At 35.3% G+C, this 19,045-nt stretch overlaps 1 protein-coding gene across 11 annotated transcripts in view; it reads left to right on the top strand.

Moving 5' to 3' along the window:
• tou (toutatis) overlaps positions 1-19,045 on the top strand; it is a 1,002,029-nt gene that overhangs the window by 965,875 nt on the left and 17,109 nt on the right. The window lies entirely within an intron of this gene.

The raw sequence follows: 19,045 nt of genomic DNA on the forward strand, positions 1-19,045 counted from the left end.
TAATAATAGAATTGGGGAGTAACTATCAGTAATCTCATGGAACTGAACACTATTAATGCAAAATTCTGTATGAAATAATATAATGGAATTTACATGTTCAGAGAAATATTTGAGTGCTTTCTGTGTTTGAAGAAAATTTTATATAATTTTTGTCAATCTGGAATTGAATGGAAACGAGAATTTTTATTTATCTTAATAGGTTTATAAGCTGAATCCTTTGCTGCTGTATTGTAGAGGAACAAAGGGGCATTGTAGTTTAGATATAACTTTCTTGAAAATGATTCTTGAATCACAGGGTGAGTAGATTATCTGTGAAATGTGATATACAGTGCCATGGTATGCAGTGTTTTAACAGATTTGATACTAAACACACATCTGTTCCGGGTTATCAGTACACTTTCTGCTAGGAAAGATGAAATCAAAACCTGGAGGGTTCCACTGAACAAATCATCTTGTCCATTGCCTCATCTGACGACACTCATTTCATTTAGCACATGAATGACTTGGCAGCATGCTACAGTTGTGCTGCAATATGGGCAGAGTTGCTGTTCCTGGCTGGCACTGCCTGCTTGTTTTTTCTAACTTCATTCCTATGTTGAAAGGTACCAACAAATTAGAAATAATACGAAGTAACATTGTTCTTTGAGGAAAACAGTAGTCATAAGAAATGTAGAGGTTTGTATCTTTCAGCATTATTGGGAAGTATTGATCAACAGAATTGTAATGTTTGCACATATATTGATTCTGCAGTCCATAACATCAGACAAAATTCAATGAAACAAACCAGTGTTAGTTAATAATCTGTGCCAGAGTGTGTATCTTTCTTCAGTAACAGGCCAAGCTAGAATATTTAAACTGTTTGTTCATAAAGGTAAAAATATTGTATATAACAGGTTTTATTACTTTCAAACACTATCAACACTCAATGTCTGCTGCACTTGCTACATACATACTTTCTACATTCACTTATGGGAAAGTCTTTTCAATTTTATGTTCTTTTTCACTTTAGCAGTATTTTAGTTATATTTTGCTAGTTTAAATATTCTCAGGTCATTTAGAAACTTGTTTTATTTTTTCCTTTTTGTAAGTTTACAGATCAGTAACCTTCAAGCTGTTGCTTTGAGCACATCAAGAGGTTTAATTTGATCAGAACGCCTACTGTTAGATTCAAAAGTATGGATACTAAAGTTTTTTTTTTTTTTACTAGTTGCTTTACGTCGCACTGACACAGATAGGTCTTTTGGCGACGATGGGACAGGAAAGGGCTAGGAGTAGGAAGGAAGCGGCCATGGCCTTAATTAAGGTACAGCCCCAGCATTTGCCTGGTGTGAAAATGGGAAACCACGGCGAACCATTTTCAGGGCTGCCGACAGTGGGGTTCGAACCTACTATCTCCCGAATACTGGCCGCACTTAAGCGACTGCAGCTATCGAACTCGGTGTACTAAAGTTTAAATTTCTATAAACAATGAATGGGGTTCCAAGAACAAGCTGCAATTTAATACACTGGAAAGTAAGGCTATGAGTTGATCTTCTAGTGCGATTTCCTGTCCGTTCATCCTGAGTTGTGACTTGATCAGATTTCTTCTTCTCATGACAACCAGTTAAATGTTTGTCCAGTAGGCCTGTTAGAAGGTTTAATTTTGTTAAATATTACTCCTGATTTAAAGAGAGTTGATAGTACCGTATAATCTCGAATACCACCCGCCACCAAATAAGACCCGCACCCTTATTTTGAAAGAACAAAATTAAAAAAAAAAAAAAAAAAAGTGAAGTCAAAATTATTTACAATCTTTGCTAACACACATCAATTGATTAGAAAATACAAATAAAAGTAACAAACATTTCCAGAATGACATCCAACGAGTTCATTCGTCATCATTATCGTCAGTACTATACCTGCCAGTGTCCAAGTAGGCATTCGTGTAAAAATTCCCGGAAGCTCCTCAGGGTAAGATATCAATTTTGCTCATAACATAAAAATATCGCAGGTTCTGCTGAAGAGTACAGATACATGCTCTTAAATATTCATCTCTTAAACTCTGCCGGTGGACTTCATCATTCACCAAATATCACGAATAATTCCTGTCATTAATGGTTATATTACCTTACATCTACTGTACATATCTTTACCAATATTTCAAAATAAAACTCAGAAATTATTTTACACTAATTTATTAGCATGCTAACTTGGTATAAAAGAAAATAAAAGTGAATAATTCCTGTAGAGAAAAGAAAATGGACATTTGATAATTAATCATCTTATGTACAGCGATTCTTGCAGTCAGCATAGCTGAAATGGGGTCTTCTGATATATCTCTCTCTCTCTCTCTCTCTCTCTCTCTCTCACACACACACACACACACACACACACACACACACACACACACACACATTGAATCCATCATTTGCCTTCCTAACTTATAATGCAGTCCAAGCAACAAAAAAGCTAAAGTTTAACCATGTGGATAACATGACTAAAACATCCAATGTTCCAAAAATGCCTAATATAATTTGATAATTGGTCATTGGGGTAATATTTTACAAGGTCGATTTCTTTATTTTCATTGGGACGTGAAGGATTCTTTATATTTGGCAGTTCATATTACATTTACGAGATACAAGATGATATTCAACAAGGTTGTTTTTTTTTTTTTTGTAACCTGTTACCACACACTAAAAATATCATTATAATTAGAAATACTGACTGGACATTGCTATATCAACCTTTGTTTACGACATTAGAAACCATATATATGGCCAATCAAAGCTTTACATGAAATAAACCATTGATATTAACTGAGAAATTGTGCCAATCTTTTAAATATGTCCTACCATTAATGATGAATAATCTCATTCCATATACCGCTGTGCCAATAGTTCAATGTGAATTAATTTCTGAATCTACCTTTTATTTTGGAAGATATTTATTCTCTTTAGGACGATAATTCTTAATGTCCCTACATCTACACCAATATTTATCTAAAACTCAATAACTATACATAATCTGTTACGATCTGTCACAAATCGACATTATATCAGCTGGACTGTTGCTCTTTGTTCATTTCAACATGACCTAACCTTATAACCTTCACTGTATTTATCACGCATTACCAACATCTATCTATAAGACTCCATAACAACAACTTCCTTCATGTAACCTTACAACGAAACAAACATTACATCTCAATACTCTCATTGCCACATATTTCACATCCATCTTTTCTTATTAATCCTTCTGAATATATATATATATTCTCATCTCACTTCCTTTAAATATCATCTTTGTTACGGTTCGATACTCCCTCCATAATATAATCTTCGTAATAACATGTTATTTCCGAGTATGATCCATTTCTTCGTATTAATAAATTAATTCCGACCATGCCTGTCGATTTGGATTCCTCAAGACTAGACTAACCTCTACAACTCGTGTATACTTCTCAATGCCTCCCATTTCATAGTTAACTAAACTTTCCGTGTAGATTGGTACGTTGAAATCGATACACACAACTGTATCATTTCATGTTTGACTATATCTGTTGCTTAAATTAGCACACACTTGCAGTTAAATGCTTAGGATCTACCACTAACATTCTCAATTTGGCACATATAATTCATTTAAAGGTAATATTCCACAGATTTAAATTTTCTTCAACAAATACTACTAATAATTTAATAAAGGAAGCTTATCTTATATCTCGTCTCGTCTCTGGCAGCTGCTGGCTTCTGCTTGCGTGTTATGCCATCTCTGTGTAGTTAGATTCCTCCTCCGGACACGTCATGGCTGGTTTCTCGGCATGGCAGCATTGATCCTCATCATGGTAGTCTGGGGAATCTTCCTCCCATGTTTAAGCGGCTCTCATGATATTGCGGGAGTCCATGAAAGAAGAAAACGATATTACATGGGCTGAACAAATAACTGATTCCATCATTTTAAGCCTTTAAACAGTTATGGTTAAATACTAGTGTTTTCTCTTATATTTCAAAACTGCACCTCTATATATATTCAATTCTGTCTTATTTTTATTAAATAAGTACGGGAATGATATGGTGATGACATTCATTGACATTGAAAAGGCATATGACAGTGTCCCCAGGACGAAAGTTTGGGACAGTCTGGTGCAGAAAGGAATTGGACAGGGATTAACGAAAATGATCATGGCATTGTATAAGGAATGTTGTAGTTGCGTGCAAACACAAGTTGGCAGGACAAGTTGGTTCAAAATAACTAGTGGGCTGAGACAGGGAAGTGTTCTATCACCAATCCTGTTTACAATAGTAATTGACGACATCATGAGAACAGCAAAAGCAGCATATGGAGGAAGAGAAATGAACATGATGTTATTTGCAGATGATATTGTGATTTGGGGAGAAGATGACAGGAAGGTTCAAGAACAATTTAATGTAGTGATGGGAAGATCGAAGAATGTGGATTGAAAATAAGTGTGGAAAAGAGTAAAACTCTTGTTATGACTAGAGGGGAGAAAGAAGGGAAAGGTCAGATTAGACTTGCAGACAAGCCCCTGGAAGTAGTGGGAACATTTAAATACCTGGGGAGTGAATTAATGGAGAATGTTCGACTGGATGCTGAGATTAGTAAAAGCATTCAAGCTGGAAGTTGTTTCTATCATAGTGTAAGAAACATGTTATGGGACAAAGATGTGCCAACGGAAGCAAAGGATACTATGTACAAGATGTATTACGTACCCATAACAACTTACGGAGCAGAAACTTGGACAGTGACAAAGAAGGATGAGAGTTGAATACAGGCAGCCGAAATGAAGTTCGTGAGGAGTATGATACAGAAGAGTAGAAGAGACAAAATAAGGAATGAGAAAATCCGGGAACAAATTGGAGTGGAAAAAATGAATGATAGAATAGAGAAGAGCCAACTAAGATGGTTTGGGCACATAAAGCGAATGAGCGACGAAAGAATGCCAAAAAAGGTGATGGAAGTGCAAATCCAAGGAAGGAGAGGCCGTGGACGATCACGATTGAGATGGAAGGATACCATCCAATGCAGCATTATAGAAAGAAACCTGGACTGGGACACAGTGTTGGAGGAGGAGTGGTGGAAAGACCGAAGAAAGTGGAGAGGAACCATATTTGCCCCTAACCGGCTACAGCTGGATAAAGGGAAATGATGATGATGATGATGATGTCTTTCTTTTCAGGATGACTGTTGCTTCTAGTTGTAATTTCAATTATTCTTGACTATAATCGGTCAAGGTAACTAGAATAAAAGGTAGTTTACTCCGACGGTTGAAGCTTCCATTGGCTGGAGCGCTATGACGACACGGGATATGAACGATAGCGAGTAAGGTACACAGTCGCATTACAGCAAGCCTGTGATTTCTCATGCCTGTGAAACATCTTCTCAGTCATCAAATAATAGTCTGGTTTAGTCCGATTCGATAAGTAACGGCACTTCCAAAGATTTAAAAACGTGAAAATGCATTAAATTTCGTCACATGCTGAGCAGGAAGAACATCAACTATCAAATACATGACATATAATACGATAAGAAATAAAATATTGCCATGCAACTCAAAATAATTAATTTATTTCCTGATGAAGTAAATGTTTATATCAAATGGCATAGGAAAATATACATCATATGGACATCTTTATGGAATTAAATTATTAAAACGTATGTATCAGGAGACTTAATTACTTGATGAACCAGCCCAAAGCTTAGCCTTCTTATTGGCATATTTTCTCAGTGCTAGCTCCTTCCTCTTTGCATTAAAATGGCATATCCTAATAAATGTCCTGGTCCTTACGTAGAGACAAATTATTTTGTCATGGAATACTAGAAAATTTGACTAAATAATAGAAATAAGAGTTTTCATTACGTTTTTGCATCTGGATACAGTCTTACCGTGAAACACACCATATGAAATTTCAAACTGGGCTATATTATTATTATTATTATTATTATTATTATTATTATTATTATTATTATTATTATTTTGTGTGAGGCCCCCCTTTTGAAATAACCGAGATCCAGCAACAGGTCTCTTTTCGCACAACATTTTTGTCTCTTTCTTTGTATTTACTATATATCGGATCACGGATACTGTATTATTTCACGAGCTTCGAAATATATTCACAATTAAGTATTTATTTATTTTCCACCTAGTTGATACAATGATTGCTTAAGGCAATTTTTAATGCTTAAAAGTGGTATATGTTTCGTATATTATCAACATCTTCAGCCACATGAAAAATATATAAATTGACAAAGTAATGCTTTAGAGGAAGTGTCCTTAAAATTAACATAAGATTGAAATATATTCAGAAATACAAGTTATTAGCACATAATAATGTTAATGTTATTGGATTTTACGTCCCACTAACTATGTATTTGAGCACCTTCACCACCAGACTGAGACAGGATTGAACCTGCTAAGTTGGACTAAGAAGGCCAGCGCTCTACCATTTGAGTTGCTACTCAGTCCGGCTATTAGCACATAACAATAATTATAGAAAATATGATTTTTATTTAGTCATTTATATCTGACACCTTTTTACCATATGAGCTGTAATAATGGAGATTTTGAAGAGTTTATTACAAAGTGTTTCAACAACCAAGCATTGCTGACGAGGAAGCATTGTTATGCCATCACCGTAGCAAACTAACTGGCTATGATGGTTGTTGTCGTTATTGTCTTTACATATGCAAAATAATAATAATAATGTTATTTGTGTTATGTCTCACTAACAACATTTACGGTTTTCTAAGATTCGAGGTGCCGTAATTTTGTCTCACAGGAGTTCTTTTACATGCCGACAATTTATAGCGCCACACACGTTTCCTAATATGTTGACTGCATTTTAATCAGTACAGTGTTTTGAACAGATACACACTTACCTCAGTAGAAGTGAGCCTTCTCTGCACATTGGGGCCAATAATAAGGAACAAAATAATATTCATTACTACAAAAAGCTTTACCACTACGGCCCCGATTTGACTTTAAATTCTGAAGCATTCAATGTATTTACTATGTAAGAAATGCATATTAAAGACCTAACAATATTTCATCAAGAAATACTTTAAATCAAGAGTGCTATTCACAATAGTGATCGTTTAAGAATTTATAGAGCACAACTGCTATTCCCACGAACATTATCAAGAGTTTAATGGACAATTCAACTGTTTTTATTGATCATATGACTTATAATTTTAACAAAATTTGCTAAGATTGTGTTTCAAATGTCGTAACACACATCAATGTTTTTTAATGTGTCTTGCCAATTTTAGTGATGTCTATTTGGTATTCTGATATATTAATATTATTATAGCTGATGATGTCCCTTAGGGGACCAAACATGTAATAATATAATAAATTATAAATTGTGTTGAATAGGCAGACCACTTGTTTGTAATATTTAAATATATCTTAAACTAGCTGATGTACCCATGCTTCACTACGGGATTCTCAAAAAGACTGACTTTGTGGTTTTCCTAACTGAATTTAACATAGGTCATTACAAAAACGTCAGTAGGAATGTAGCGATTGAGAGCAATGTTATGATATAAAATACTTGATCAAATGAAAAACAGCACACTTTCTAACTTTCAACGATCGGTACTGCGGTGCCGACCTAACAGTGCAAAGTTCCAGAGCTGGAATGACCAGGTCGCAGACTGCCGGGAATACTCCTCTGCCATTATTCCGTTAAATTTGCACACTGCTCATTCCAATCAGTGCCTCAGAGTAGGGACTGAATAGCTCGAATGCTATGATGAACCAGTGTGTTACGTACCAGTAGTATCAGAAAATTTATGAACCAGAGGAATGGCATGCTAAAGAAGAAAGTTATCTTCCCGCCAATATTCAGGCAGGCTGTTACACTCGATACGACCGGGCGAGTTGGCTGTGTGGTTACAGCCGCGCAGCTGTGAGCTTGCATCCAGGAAATAGTGGATTCGAACCCCACTGCTGGCAGCCCTGAAGTTGGTTTTCGGTGGTTTCCCACAAGATAAGTGCTGGGGATGTACATTAATTAAGGCAAAGGCCCCTTACTTCACACCCCTAGCCCTTTCCTATCACATCGTCGCCATAAGACCTACCTGTGTCGGTGCGACGTAAAGCAAATTTTAAAAAAATACTCGGTACGTAGCAGTAATCCTATCTATCGGATGTGAGTGGAAACAGAAGACACAAAGCACATCACAGCAAACAATGGTCAATGTAATATTATTGTTGATAATTTTATGAGCTTTCTATACTGTCGGCCTTCACATTCATTTTCTTTCGGCTTTGTAATATTAGGGCGTCTAATAAAATTGTTTATATCATAGACTATAGTTCCTTATTCTCAGACTTTACACATCGATTTTCATTAAATTCTGTTTACCCATTTCCTCGTGACGGCGCTGATATGGACTTAGTAACAAAAAACCAAATTCATGTATCTCTGTGATTATAGGTGGTATGGTAACAATGTATAAGACATAATTGATCGTAAATGTAATAACTTTCTACGTAACTACTACTAACTTACTACATAACTAAACTGTTAATTATGTAGTATTTATCGATACGACCACTAATAACAAATATTTGAGAATTACTTTTTAGGCCTTCCCCTTAACTACCATTTCACTCAGCATGAATAAAATTATTGATGCCCTAGATTATATCGACTTATTCCCCGATTTTGCATACCAATGTTCATTAAGATACGACCACTAATAACATAAATATTTGAGAATTAAATTTTAGGCATTCCCCTAAACTGCCATTTCACTCAGCGTGAATACAGTTATTGATGGCCTAGATTATATAGACTTATTACCGCGACTTCGCATATCGATTTTCATTAAGACATGGCTACTTATTAACATAAATATTTGAGAATTAAACTTCAGGCCTTCCCCTAAACTACCATTTCACTCAGCGTGAGTAAAATAATTTATAGCCTAGATTGTAGAGGTTTATCATCAGACTTTACATACCGATTTTCATTAAATTCGCTTCAGCCGTTTTCTCGTGATGCGTGTACATACATACATACAGACAGACAGACAGACATTACGGAAAAGTAAAAAATTCATTTCCTTGTTACTGTAGACATGGCCGATACAGAAATACAATTTTTTTTCAAATTCTGGGCAATGTACAGACAAAACACTTATTTTATATATATGGAAATTCTCTATTTGGATGCACCAATCTCAAACCTAATTGCGCCAAATTATAGTTCCATTTTTTCTGTGTTCAACAGTGGTTTACACCATTTTCTGCTGCTAGCTGTTATTATTGGAACCCATAAAAACACCTTTTTTTTTTTGGTCAAACCTCAACTTTTACACTGAATAACATTAAAACGTGTCATCTGAACATGATAAAATTCATGTCTCTTAGTCTTAAGTGTCCCAAACAAGATTTCACACTTACTGTACAACAGTTATTTATTTTAGTTTAAAAAGTTGTTAGCAATTTAATTTGTAATGAGTTTCTCACTTTTGCAGTCAGACAGAGCTGTGGTTAACATTGTTATGAGTGCAGCAATGCTGTTTTCATATAGGAAACCTAAACGTATTCATAGATTTTATGAAGATTATTATTCGAGAAGGAAATTACGTGAGTGCTGACCGGGGAGTACAGTTACACCCCTACTGCCTGTAGAGTGCTTTGTTGCTGCATTCGCGATAGGTCATGCATTATTAAGTAAATACTTATCAACTCTCTTTAAAACGGGAGTAATATTTAACAAAATTATACTTTGACCATTTCCCATCACCTTTTTGCATGAGGGCTTTAGACCTTCAAGGGCAGGTTTAAAATGGTTAGTACCAGGCTGAGTGGCTCAGACGGTTGAGGCGCTGGCCTCCTGACCCCAACTTGGCAGGTTCGATCCTGGCTCAATCTAGTAGTATTTGAAGGTGCTCAAATACGTCAGTTTTGTGTTGGTAGGGTGTACCAGCACGTAAAAGAACTCCTGTGAGACTAAATTTCGGTGCCTTGGCATCTCCGAAAACCGTAAAGAAGTTAGTGGGACATAAAGCCATATTATTATTGTTCCGGAGTATCTGTGGAATGCAGAGGTGAAAGAAGGTGCTGGGGTGAATGGGTCTAACTACAATGTCAAAATTAATTAAAAGTTTAAACTGAAGGTTATATTTTCAGAACTCAAAATTTAACAATTTTTACAGGTACAAGTAGCAAACATTAAACAAGTCTAGGAAAGACAAGATTAGTGGTATTAACAGATCGTGGGCTTCAAGCCCTCACTTTACTTTTCCTGCGCTCCTAGCTCAAATTTACAAAAGAATACAAATTGTACAAGGGCAGAAATCCCCTAATTCAAAGAGCACTTGCTCCCAAAATTACAACATCTAGCCTTCAAGAGGCATTCATTAATCTTACAAAAACTTTGAAAAAGAGCTAACAGACTCTCACTTTTCCAAGCCTACTCAAGGCAACATCAACTTACAAATTCTGGCCCTGAAGGCACAACTTAAAATAGGAAAATGATTATACAGGGGTATTTAATACCCAACCTACTTGGCCTTCATGAAAAAGAACAGTTTAAATAAATGGCTCGAGTACAATTTGAATGGAGTCGAAGACTGAGCTCCAAAAATTTTTAAACCTATAGGGCGCTTGGCCGATGAAACAGGGGCTATTCCCAAACTACTGAGGTAGCACGCATGGAAATAACTTTAATACATTGCAGAAACGAAAGATTACAAAAACGTGGCACCTCAAACCAAGGTAAAGGGGAGCTCCAGTTAAAGATTTTATGAAATTTTTACATTAGCCAGCCGAAGTTACATTTTAGAAAACAAGGTTACATAGTTAACGATTCAGACCTTTCCCTCGGGTTAAACTGCGGAGTTAGCAAGAAAGAGATATGTTATGTGGCCATTACCTTGTAGAAGTTCTAGCAGCTGACGAAGAGGCCGCCCGCCTCCTGCTTAACACACACACTCAGAACGGTGACGATCAATTGGCCAACAGACGTGCAAAGCCACAGTTTATAAACCCTCAGGGAAGGTTCGAGATCTTTCACGAATAAACCAGCCACACCCTCTCAATTTATTGGTCGATTTAAAAGTTACACTCAAAATCAAAGAAGAAGGCTGTGATTGGTAGAAAATTAATTACAGAAATTAGGGATTGGCTAGATTCAAAACTGGTGGAAATAAAAGGAAATATTGCCAACCCAAAAATAAATGAACATCAATCAGTAAAAAAAAAAAAAAAACTTATGCATACAAAACGTCTTTGAATAATAAGTTCTTATACCTTGCAACAGGGTGCATGATCATAATTTTTAGTAGTGACGTCTGTGTAAGAATGTCCAAACTTCTTGATGGATAGCAAACAAAACTAGTAGAAATACAGTCAGTGCAGGAAACTTCACAATAACAAAATTACATCTTATTTCAGTGGTGACATCTTCTGAGTAAATTTCTAAGTTGGTGTAGTTTCAGTTTCACTGTTTTCCAATAGACGAGTTCATTTGGGCGCTAGATTTAAATGTGCGACATTGAGGTGTACCTCCCAGTATTATTATTATTATTATTATTATTATTATTATTATTATTATTATTATTATTATTATAAAATGGTTAGCTCCTTATTGTTTAAAAACATTGACATATTCTTTGTTATGTACATAATATTTATACATCAGATTTAATCATCGCCATTCATATTTAAATATGTACAAAAAACAGTAAACAGTTCAAAGTGTCAAAATTTCCTTCTGAGAGATGTCAGTTCCTGCCTAATCAGAGCTTGAATCCATGTTAATTATAATGGGTTCCATCAGAGGGATGATGTTGGAAAGTTTGTTATCCCAACAATGGTTTTCAGTTTTCTGGGTGTGCTAAAAACATTATTTCATAATTCAGGAGTTAACTAGAGCAATGCTTCGGTGCATTAATTATTCCCATGCTTCTCCCTCTTTGATTGTCATTGGCGATATTTACATTTGCCACTTTCCCCCTAACATAAGACCAAATGAGCTTGATTGCATTCAATTTGCAGTGAGCAGTGGGCATCCAAACTTACTCCGCATTAGAAAAGACAGCTTATTGACGTGAACTAAAACCAACTGAAAATTGATGTCTTAGAACAATAAGAAATGTGATAATGTTTAAGATTCTAAAATATGTTGTAATGGAGAAATAATTTTGAAAAATAACTTGTTCATTACTTAATACACTACTTATTAATATTGATTTAAGAAACCTGCTGTTTAATTATGCATTTAGAGGTGTGGTAACATTTTTTCTCTGGATAAGGCAGGATGTTAATCTCATTTTCCCTCCATCACATACTGGGATTCCTTGTAGACGAATCTGTCATTGTGGGTGCCTGGGCATTAACAATGACTGATATGGCTGGTAAAATGCTTAAAATTTTCCTGAACCACTCCTCGAACTGTGTAGAGTTCATTTTGTTGTGGAAATTGCAGCTTCCTGTTTGCTAACTAAATATAGCTCACATATCTGCCAACCCTTCCGATTTACCCACAAACTTTCTGTTTTTTAACTCGTCTTCCGATTTTCCAATTTATTTTTACTTCTTCATATTTTTGACCAATATAACCTCGAGTACAGTCAATACTCTTCCCCTAGGATAAATTATTATGTGCTTGTGTAATGTACACCACCTCATTTTCAAGTGTATGTATTTGGCAAGTGTATCGTCTGTCGCATTCATGTATTGTGTTTCCCACTCACTACAGCACCGTGTGTGTTTTAGAGCTGGGAATTCGGGACAACAATACAGTGCACGCATGTACTGTGCGAGCAGTGCTCGTCACTCCACTGCGTGGGATGTTCACTGCATGACGAGCAGTGCTCGGCATTCCACGCTGACAGGTTAATCTTCATCGACTAAAGTAAATTTTTTAATACATCAGCTATCGTTGTGGCTATTAGCCGCACGTACATCTTTCTGTCAGTGCTATTGTTTAACTTAAATGCATAATTAAACAGCAGGTTTCTTAAATCAATATTAATAAGTAGTGTATTAAGTAATAAACAAGTTACTTTTCAAAATTATTTCTCCATTACAACATATTTTAGAATCTTAAACATTATCACATTTCTTATTGTTCTAAGACATCAATTTTCAGTTGGTTTTAGTTCACGTCAATAAGCTGTCTTTTCTTTGTATGCACAATATCAATATGTTAATCATATAAATATAATAAAAGCGAAAAGAAATCATGAAAATTCAAAATGTCTATTAGCTAAAATGTACCCGTCGGAACAAAACAAAATATACCTCACATATTACAAACAACCACAATAAAACTTTTCTTTTCAGGGATAGCCACCTGTCTTCAGGCAGAATCCCAAGGAAAGTAATACTAATTCTTCAGAAGATGCTCAGCGAGTGGTTAGCTACAGAAGTAGTTGTTGCTGGTCAAGTTTCTAAAATTATTCATCAGTCACAAAGTCATCCTCATCTTCAGAACTATCATAACAATTATGACAGAACAATTCAGCGTGTGCTTGGCAAACATTCTTTTGGCATTTGGGTGTTGCAGCAGAGCAGTGTTCGATGATTCTTATATGTCCCACAAAATATAGTAAATTCCTGGTCTTATCAACATTTCTCTTGTATCCCTTGCAGTAGTTCTTCTTTGTAGTCCTTCAAAAATAGAGCTAACTCAGGAAGCCTTGATACCAGTTTGGCCTGGTATTGAAGGTTTTCTTGCATAAGTTCAGGGGCTAACTGGTAGAGGTACTTACTCTCTTCTCGATTTGTCCATAGGATTGTTCATTTGGAAAATAGGCATTGAGTTTATTCCAGCTAGATCTAGAATGCGAAAGAAGTAATTCATTGTCCATCTGAGAGTTTTCCCTTAACGTAGTAATATGTGAACAAATCAAGTCAACTCTGAGTCTACACTACCTTTTGTGGCATTGTAATCCATGATGTGTACAGGTTTACTGGTTTCTTCGTCTATATCATTGCAGTCGTGCATGGTGGAAAGTAAAATTACAACTTTCTTCTTTTGGGTGGCAAATGAAATCACAGATTTATCCTCCTACACCCAAACAAGTGACTCCGTGGTAGAATATTCTTGTTTTTGGTCACAAACTCTGGGTGTATAACCTCCTTATCCTTGGATGGGGTCCCAAGGAATGTAATACAATTCTTCAGAAGATGCTCAGCAAGTGGATAGCTACTGAAATAGTTGTCGGTAGTTAGGTTTCTATTACTGCATTCTATTGGAGCACGTAATCTTCTGACAGTGTCAAAAGGTTTGTTGGATGCTTTGAAGGGACCAGGTTTTGGTTTCCCACAGTACAATTCGAGATAGTAGTTATGAAATGTTTGGGAGTCGCAAAGGGCACAAATCTTTAGGCTGTACTTACCTGGTTTCTTAGCCATATATTAGCCATATATTGAACTAGTAAGATACCCGTGCTTCGCTACGGTATTATACTGAAATTTAGAATTGAATGGATATCGATTTATATACAATCCGTCAAAATTCGAGATCTGACTCGTTTTCTGAGAGATTACGGCAAGTTCCCTCCCATTTTTCAATCTTTCTTTCCAGCAATCGATTTCGTACTTCCCGGGCTAGGACCATGTATTCCACCTGGTCAGTTCGGTCCCTAAATGTTTGCCATCTTTTCCTATAAGCATTTTTAATACGGATCAACTTCTTGAGGAGATTCGGCGTGGTGTCTTCTTGGGTGCCTTGGCAGTACTGAACCCGCGGCCGGACTGCATTTGTAGTCATTATCCGTCCAGACCCGTTTCCAGCGCGGTCCGCACATTTGACGACGGTCCAGAATATTATTATTATTATTTATTTATTTATTTACATATTTTACGCCCACATTGGAGCACTGAAATCAATACATTTGAGTTAATTTCTTCTTCTTCTTCTCCCAGAACTTTTTCATCCTCTCCGACCTGGAAGCCCTTTGTGTGTCCGATATAGTATATTGTTTCCGTTCAACTGCTTTTAGTTTGAGACTTATGCTTTTGTTCTTCAAAATCCTCTTCTCTTTTCTGTCTTTGATTTGTTGCCGAGTTATACCCAATTCTTCCAAATCGTCCTGAACTTCTTTGAACCAATTATTATTGATTTTATTCTTCAAAAAGTAATCGAATAGTTGTTTCAATATCCTGGTGTCTGCTAATCTTGATATGTGACAGAAAAAGGAAATTCTTCTTTTACGCATTGTAGATATTATTGATTCACATTCACGATAGACAATGTTGTTAGGCAACAATCTCCACTGTCCATCAACTTGGTGTTTTTTATTAATAATTGTTCTAAGAATTCTTCTCTCAGTTTTCTGTAATTTGTCTGTTGTAGATTTTACATTTAATTTGAATAAAGTTTCACTAGCATAGGTTGCCTCTGGTTTAACTATGGAATTATAGTGTTTCAGCTTAGCGTTTATCGAAAGAGATTTTTTTTTATAGGTTGGCCAGGTAAGTCTTTGTGCTTGTTTAAATTTAGTTGTTCTGTGTTCTATTGCTTCTTTTTCATTTGTGTTCCATGTTATTATTTCCCCAAGATATTTGAATTTCTGAACAATTTTAATCTCTTTATTACTGTTCAGCTGAATAACTGGTAAATCAACTTTAAAAGTTGGCATCATTTCTGTTTTTTCAAATGAAATTTGTAATCCCATTTTTTTAGCTATAATTTCTAGTTGTTCAATTTGAAATTTAGCCTCTTCTATTGTATTTGCAAGTAATGCTAAATCGTCCGCAAAAGCAAGGCAGTTGAGTTTAATATTTCTATTATTATTATTATTATTATTATTATTATTATTATTATTATTATTATTATTATTATTATTATAGATGTTCTGGACCCCACAGCAAGATGCAACACCGCTAATTGGCGGTAAATTCCATCTGCTGCCATTGTCATTTTTGACATTGTGACCACCACCATTGTCGCGCGTAGGCAAGTACGCGGAATTTCTGGCGATACGAATGACATACTTCCGTGCATTATTGACCTTATTACAGAGATGAACAATTGGACAGTCAATCTCATTCCTATCATTTATTTCAAATGTTTTTAATTTTTATTTATATGCCAGGAGAATCTACTGTAACCTAAGAACGTTCTCCGAAGGAAAAGATGGCTCTTGAAAACGAAGCCTGGAAAGATTAAAAATGATCGGTTTATGCTCAGAATAAGTACATCGAAAATCCACAGCCTGTTTCCAGTCATTTGACAGGGTCAGGAATGGAATGAATAAACAGTAAAATCAATTGGTCTAACCTCCTTTTACACCCCACCGTCGTTAGTTTCATTACCCCCCCCCCCCCAGCAAAAAAGAAAAGAAGGCGTATTTCTTTATGTTTAAAAGAGATTCCAAACTCCAATGTTCACGTCTATAAACTTCAGTTTTGAGATATAAGTATCCCCATAAAAATAATACACTTTTTTTCACATCTTTCACCCCCCCCCCAATTGAAATTTCCTGCAACAAACTCGTTTCTTTAATAGAAAAGTATCTTCTAAATACCAATTATCACGACTCTAACTTCTTCAGTTTTTGATTTATATGTCCTCATGAAAGGAATTCAACTCCTTTTCACTCCCGCCCCCCAAGATTATTCCCCCCCAAAACGCGTTTTTCTTTGATTTTAAAGGAGATCCAAATACAAATTTTCACGCCTGTAACAAATATAGTTTTTATTAGATGCAAGTATTCTCATACAATTGAGTCTATTAATTTTTCAATAATTTTACCCCCCACCCCTCATTGGATTTTCGGAGATTACGCCTTTCTTTACTTTTAAAGCAGATTCAAAATATCAAATTTCACGTCTGTAACATCTTCATTTTTGAGATATCAGTAGCCTAATTAAAAGAAATCAACACTCTTCAGTCAATTTTACCCCCCCCCCCCCTTCCACTCAAGTGGTATTTCCGAAAACTAAAAATACACGTTTCTTTATTTTTAATAAGATAAAAAATACAATTTTTCACTTCTGTAACATGTTATCTTTTTTGAGATATACTGTAGAAATTCTCATTTTAAAATTTCACCACTTTTAGTTCCCCTTAAGTGGAGTTTCCAAAAACAAATCACCTATGTTTCTTTACATTCACAAGAGATTCCAAATACACACTTTTTACGTCTGCAACATTTTACGTTTCTCAGATATTCTGTAGATATTGCCTTTCAAAAAATTCACCCCAATTTGTCACTCCTGTTCAACCGCCATTAATTGGATTTTCAAAAAGCAAAAAAATACGTGTTTCTTTGCTTTTAAAGGAGATCCCATATACAAATTTTCAGTTCTGTAATATCTTCAGTTTCTGAGATATATGTATCCTCATTAAAGGCATTCAACCTATTATTCACCCTTTTAAACCCATCATATTGGGATCTACAGAAAACAAAAAAATACGTTTTCCTTCAATTTTAAGGGAGATTCTAAATACCAATTTTTACATCTGTAAACTTTTAAAGTTTTAAGATGTAGACACACTTATTTTAAAAATTCACCCCCCCCCCCCTTTTCACCCCCCATTATTTGGATTTTCCCAAAACGAAAAAATACCTGCTTCTTTAGTTTTAAAGTAGATCCCAAATACCAATTTTCAGGTCTGTAATATCTCCACGTTCTGAAATATAAGTAGCCTCATTAAAGGCATTCAACCTTTTTTTCACCCCTTTTTCACCCTTCCTATTGGGATTTTCCGAAAACAAAAAATACATGTTTCTTTATTTTTAAAGGAGATTCTAAATACCAATTTTTACATCTATAAACTTTAAAAGTTTCGAGATATAGATACACTCATTTTAAAAATTCGCCGCCTTTTCACCCCCCCCATTAAGTGGATTTTCCGAAACTAAAATAATACGTGTTTCTTTATTTTAAAGGAGATCCCAAACACCAGTTTTCAGGTCTGTAATATCTTCAGGTTCTGAAATATAAGTAGCTACATTAAAGGCATTCAACCCGTTTTTCACCCTTTTCCACCCTTTTCCACCCTTCCTATTGGGATTTTCCTAAAACAAAAAATATGTGTTTCTTTATTTTTAAAGGAGATTCTAAATACCAATTTTTAAACCTATAAGCTTTAAAAGTTTTGAGATATAGATACACTCATTTTAAAATTTCACCCCCTTTTCAGCCCCACCATGAATTGTATTTTCCAAAAACAAAAAATACGTGTTTCTTTATTTTTAAAGGAGATCCCAAACACCAATTTTCAGGTCTGTAATATCTTCAGTTTCTGAGATATAAGTATTCTCTTTAAAGGCATTCAACCCTTTTTTCACTTCTTTTCACCCCTCCTATTGGGAATTTCCGAGAACAAAGAAATACGTGCTTCTTTATTTTTAATGAACATTCTAAATACCAATTTTTACATCTGTAAAGTTTAAAAGTTTTGAGATATAGATGCACTCATTTCAAAATTTCACCCCCCTTTTCACCCTCCCATTAATTGGATTTTCCAAAAACAAAAAAATACGTGCTTCTTAATTTTTAAAAGCGAACAAAAGTTACAATTTTCAGGTCTGTAATGTCTGCAGTTTCTGAGATATAAGTACCGGTATCCTGATTAAAAGGCATTCAACCCCTTTTTCACCCTCTTTCACCCATCCTATTGGGATTTTCTGAAAATAAAAAAATACGGGTTTCCTTATTTTTAAAGAAGATTCTAAATACCAATTTTCACATCTGTAAACTTTTAAAGTTTTGAGATATAGATACAGTCATTTTAAAATTTCACACCCCCTTTTCACCCCCTTACCGACGGAATATCCAAAAATCCTCTCTTAGCGAGCACCTACATCTTAATATGAATATATCCTCAAAATTTCATTCATTTATGTCCAGTAGTTTAGGCTCGGCGATGATGAATCAGTCAGTCAGTCAGGACAAGTTACTTTATATATATACTAGCAAGGTACCCGTGCTTCGCTACGGTATTATACTGAAATTTATAATTGAATGCTTATTGTTTTAGATATATAATCCGCCAAAATTCGCGATCTGACAAGTTTTCAGCGAGAATCGACCAAAATTCCCGATCTGACTCGTTTTCTATTAGATTACGGC

Source organism: Anabrus simplex, chromosome 5, assembly GCF_040414725.1.
Source record: "Anabrus simplex isolate iqAnaSimp1 chromosome 5, ASM4041472v1, whole genome shotgun sequence".
Lineage (NCBI taxonomy): Eukaryota > Metazoa > Arthropoda > Insecta > Orthoptera > Tettigoniidae > Anabrus > Anabrus simplex.